Source organism: Chenopodium quinoa, unplaced genomic scaffold (assembly GCF_001683475.1).
Source record: "Chenopodium quinoa cultivar QQ74 unplaced genomic scaffold, ASM168347v1, whole genome shotgun sequence".
NCBI lineage: Eukaryota > Viridiplantae > Streptophyta > Magnoliopsida > Caryophyllales > Amaranthaceae > Chenopodium > Chenopodium quinoa.
Window position 1 is genome coordinate 3045064 of NW_018743033.1, and position 6000 is coordinate 3051063.

The 6000-nt window shown below is 31.4% G+C and overlaps 1 long non-coding RNA gene across 1 annotated transcript; it reads left to right on the plus strand.

Annotated features, from left to right (window-relative positions):
* Positions 1-2895: 2895 nt before the first annotated feature.
* LOC110730612 lies at positions 2896-4881 on the plus strand. The gene is made up of 2 exons (XR_002513106.1): positions 2896-3254; positions 4246-4881. It is a non-coding gene; the product is annotated as an uncharacterized LOC110730612 (long non-coding RNA).
* The last annotated feature ends 1119 nt before the right edge of the window (positions 4882-6000 follow it).

Sequence of the window (6000 nt, forward strand, 5' to 3'; positions counted from 1 at the left end):
TTGAGAGTTTTAACTCTACACTAGGTGCTGACAGGTGCAGACCTGTCTTAACCCTGCTTAAAGGTAATATTTCTACATTTGGCTCATTATTACTTTTCATAAAAGATCAATTGATTTTGTGTTTAATAATTGTAATTCGCATAATTGGCAGGTATGAAAAGAGTTTATATGGTCAGGATTGCTTCAAGGCATGAGAGAGCACAAAGTTGGGAGGATAACGATTTATGCCCCAAAATTGCAAAGCTGGTCAGGGAAATTAGCAAAGCAACCTCTACCTGCAGAGCTTTTCAGTCAAGTCCAGGAGAGTATGAGATACATGAGGGGAAGTCCCTGTTTCCTCCAAGTCTCAACACCAAATTTGCTCATGTGGAGCTTGGCTACTCTCTGGTATCCCCTGCAGACATGCAGTGAGAGCAATGCTCCATGCTAAGGTTGATCCTCACAATTATGTAAGCTCCTGGTATACTGCAAGAACCTACAAGCAAGTTTATAACTATGTTATAAACCCTGTTCCTGATTCAAGTCAGTGACCACTTGTTGATGCTAAGCACCCCCCTCACATTCATCCACCAAAGATGAAGAGAGGTGTTGGTAGGCCAAGTAGAAGCAGGAACAGAGAGGAGGGTGAACACTAACTACGGAAGAGGTCTAGAACAATTAAATGCAGCAACTGTGGGAATTTAGGGCACAATGCTAGAACTTGCAAAGGGGGTTTGACTGGAAAGGAACTTAAGTCAATTCAGGCCATGGTTGTTAGAAACCCAAAAGTGAGGGATCAATCAAATGCTGCAAAGAAAACTACAACTCAGTCTAAAGCTGCAGCATCTGCAACAGAGCTCTCATCATCACAATTGGCAAGTCAACCACAAGACTTGTCACAATCTAAACTTATATCATATCATAGGTGTTTCATTTACTTTTAACAAACTTATGTAGGTTTTTGAACAGGTTTTATAAGCTTTAAGTACTATTGAACTTGTTTTATTTCATTATTGAACTTAGTACTAAATTGGCAGCAGTACTTGCTATGAGTTTTTGTATAGTAATGCAGCATTACTTACTTGCTAGATTGATATATATGAGTTTTTGTATGAAATAAGTTTCAATACTTAATTGCTATTATTTTTGTGCACTAAAAAAGTACAATTAAGTGGAGAACTTGCAAGATTATACCAAAATACACCACTTTCATTTATTTCAAAGTAAAACACCAACTACAACTTAGTTAATTTATTTAGTACTAACAACTTAAAGGCAACTATTTCAAAACAACAATCAACAACACCAAATACATCACCACAACCAATTTCACAACCAAATACACAAAATCAGCAAATTCATCCGTCTTGTACATAAACTCTGCAAATTCTACCCATAATGCTTGTACAGACACTGCTTCTGCCATGGAACCTTGCCTCCCTCCTATGTCCCTTACAATTTGATCTTCAGTCACCCACATGAAGAATTCACATAACCTGCATTTATAATAAGGCCTTCTAGGATTAGCTGTAGAGTTAGAAAACCTAAAGTCTGCAGATCTTGGAGGTTGGCAGTTGCAATTCATGACTTTAAACCAATCACCTCTTCCATTTCTATTGCTTGAAGATGAAGCCCTGCCGGATGAAGCCATTGATTTTCCAAAGAAGAAAAAAATGAAAGCAAAAAGAAAAGAAGAGCGTAAATGGAAAAGGGGAATGCAAACAGGAAGGGAAGGTGTATAAGTAGGGGAAATTTCACAAAAAAAAAGGAGGGGAAAATGGAAGGGAAATTTGGAGGGAAATTAAATGAGAGGGGCAATGCAGTATTTTTACCCTCCTAACCTTTAAAACGCTGACAACAGAGCCTCATTAACGTTTAGTTAACGGTTAAGGTCACGGTAGGTATTTAGGGAAAAGTTTAGATGTACCGGTGATAATGAAAGTTTAATGATGTGTATCATTGATAGAAGTCAAAACCTGGAGGGTCTCATTGATAATTTCCCTATATTTAATAATAATAATTAGTACTGGTATTTAATAATAATCTTTTATATATATATATATATATATATATATATATATATATATATATATATATATATATATATATAAAATATAAAGTAGGCATTTTTGGAGAGCAAGAAGAAAGATTTGCATTTTATTTTTGAAAGAAAAAATTATGTCGCCACCTAGATAAAAGTAACGGATTAGATTTGATATATCTAAAATTTTAATGCCACGTAGATTATAATCCACGAATTAAATTTTTTTAATGAAAAAAAATAAAGTAAAAATATAGGAAAAGATAAATTTATTAATTCAACACTACGAGTATAAGAAATCCAAAAAAAAATACTAAAAAATATTTAAATGATAAACAATAAATCAAATAATTAAAAATCTTAGATGTTCGTTAATTATAATTAAATTAAAAAAATTTCACGGTTCAATTTATCCATTGATCTAGTAGGTTGGTTGTGGACGAGGCTGGTAATTCTATCAAAATAAAAGATATTGTAAAACAATGAATAATGATTTAGGATTTAAATTTTTAAAAAAATTATCATTTCACATTAAAGATTTTATATAACGGAAAAAATACCATATTTACAATATATTTATATTTAATAAATTCATTATAAATTATAGTAAAAAAAAAATACATTAAAATTTTGTAATTTTGTCTGAAATTATTAAATACTATAAATCAAATAATTAAAAATCTTAAATGAAAAAATCGTGCATTGCATTGGCTTCCATCTAGTAACTAATATTATAAGATCTTTCAAAAAAAAAAACTAATACAGTAATAAAAGATAATAATAATAATATAATAATAATAATAATAATAATAATTAATATTTAATAATAATAATAATAATAATGAATATATAATATCAATTGATAATAATAACTAATATTTTATGATAGTAATTAATAGTTTATATTATTTAACACATTTTCTAACGTTATAAAAAAAAAAAAAAAAAAAAAAAAACTCAAAAAATTCATAAAATCTGTCATCCCTATACCCAACAGCTAATTTTGTGGTAAAATGTTGGCAAAGAACTATTCACATTAATATCCCCAATTTCCCATACACTTTTCTTAAAGTTGGAAAAAAAATAAATTAATTTGGTACTACATAATATCAACAGCTACAAGCCTACAAGCAGGTTCAATTCAAAGTCTGTCACCCAGAACTGCAGCCGCCTGCCGACCCGCCGCCCTTCCAGCCGCCGGACTTCAGCCGGCAATCCATCCTCTCAATTTCAGGTAACAGAATTTCAAACTTTCATACTTAAATATTGATTTTAAAGTTTTAGATTTCTTATTCTTCGTGACTTGTTGGGTTGATTCTTTGCTTAAATTAGTTGTTTATATGATTTAAGCTATAAAATTAGTTTGGATGTTGCTTGAAATTGATTATTTGTTATTTATCTGTCAAATTAAGGAGTTAGGGTTTATGATTTTTGTATTAATTTGATTTTTGTATGAATCTGATTTTTATAAATTGAATTTGATTTTTATAAATTGAATGAATATGACTTTTGTATGAATTTTCTTTAATAATTGTCAAAATCAGATTCCCAGAAAAATTGATAAGAGTATATGTTGTTTTAATAATTGTATGTATAATATGATATTTGTATGTATAATGTATAATGAATGAATAAGTGAATTGAATGAATAAATCAAATTAAGTAGTAGGAGTGAACGGCTTCAGTGTGAACTTGTATCAATGAATGAACACCACCGTCGATTTAACACCACCCCCGACTTAACACCACCCCCTTGTTTAATTAAATTGTCAGAATATTGATAATTAAAAAAAGGCTAAAATATCAAGGTGAAATGGTGAATGCAATATGGGTGTCAACTGTATGGCAATTTATTTATTTCACACTTTTGGGATTTTTATTTTTCATCCTAATTTGACTAAAGTTAGAGCTAAATCAGTAGGCTAAAGCTAGATATGGTTAATTATTCCAAAAAAAAGGTCAATTGTTTATTTGACTAAAAAAATGATCAAAGAAGGTTTGTTATAATACTAATAAACCAAGTAGATTCAATTGGGAGCTAGTATATGAGATTATGGTTGGGAAGGAAGTGTTCATGATACCATAGTGTGGAAAGACAGTTTAGGCGATTTAAAATTTAATTTTCCCATCCACTTCCGGGTAGACTCTAATTCCTCTATTATGTATTAAATATATATTTTATTTATTTATTTTGTATAAATATACTAACATCTATATATTTCTAGAAAATATTACTTGGTGGACTCGGCATATCCAAATACTCTTGGATATATGTCGCCGTACATCGGGGGAGTAAGAGTACATATACCTAAATTTAGAAAATCAGCACCTAGAGGATTAAAAGAAACATTTTAATAACCTACATTCATCGTTAAGAATGAAGCTGGAATGTTCGTTTGGACAGTTGAAGAAAATGTGGAGTATATTAGATAACATGCCACAAGTGTCACTAAAGAGTCAAATGCCAATCATTGTAGCCACTTGCACACTACATAATTTTATTCGGATGCATACGCTTGGCATACCAATCATTTAACATGATACAAATCAAGGAGTAGCAGATTCAACTATGTTTGCACCTTAGTGCGACCTACATCGTATAGCACGCCGAATTTGGAGGGCTAATCGAACATAAAGCGACAATGAAGGTGATGACAATGAAGATGAAAGCGGCAATGAAGATGATGACAATGTAGATCATATGGAAGTAGATGGTTAGTTAACCAAGATGTTAAACTCTTATCTAATTATGTTCTAATTTAGATATGTGCTTGTAATAATTTAAAGATGTTAAACTCTTGTCTTTTATCTTTCTACTATTTAGATATGTTAAAGATGGTACACATCTATTTATGTTTTCATTCACCTAACCAATGGTATGTGATAGGTTGTCGTACACCTGTCAAAAATAATTTCCTAACAAAACCAACTAACAATGTAGTAGGGTAAGTAGGGTCGAATCCACAAAGAGATGACTATATAATCTAACCTCCAAGAATTTGGAGGAACTAAACAATGTCACAATGTTGAGATAGAAAAGTAGTGTAAATTAAAATAGGAATAAAATAATAAAAAGACCTAGGGTTATGGTTCACCATGTTTATAGTTCTAAATCTATCAAAATACCATCAACAATTCAATTAATCAAGTGTCTAGAGCAATTGCTAAGCCTACGGTTGGGTCTTAACGCTCTCAATTCAACATATGTAGTTCTGTCGCTAACATAATCAAAATTACTAATTGTAGGTAAGCCTCTAAAAGTAAGATCTTTCGATTCAAAATCTTATTAACAATAATTAATCAAACAATTGATCAGGTTGCAAAATTAACAATATAACACTATTAATTAGAGATATGAACAATCAAAATATCAATAACATCAATCAAGATTCATAGTATAAACATGGATTCCCAAACCCTAGAAATAAACTAGTCAAGCATGAAATAAATAATTAAATCTAAATCTAATAAAGAAATCATAATTAAAAGAGAGAAATAAAATACCTCTAAGAATTAATGTAACAAACTCAAGAGCAATCCATGGAAAAATCCATCGAATTGCCCAAGAGAAACTATGGCTAGAGAGAAAAGAAAACGAACGTAAAACAATAATAAAAAGCATAAGGAGAAAATAAATCTCCTTAGTATTTATAATTCCTTAATTTCTAATCTAAAAATAAACAAAGAAAATAAATAAGAAAATATAAATTACACAAGTTGTCAAACAATTTGACGATAGAAGATGACATGGCGCGACGATGCTCGATAAAGATGGCCATCCGACCCAAGAACCAAGCCTTAACGAGCAGCCATGATGGTCCATATATGTTGGCACGTTGTTGGACTTCAATAAGGCATCGCTGCACCAGCGAGCTATAGCTCACTAGTGAGCGAGCTATCGCTCGGTGCTTGCGTGAAGGAGTGCAGGAGCGAGCTATAGCTCCTTGGCGAGTGAGCTCTCGCTCAGGGCTGCTGTTGCT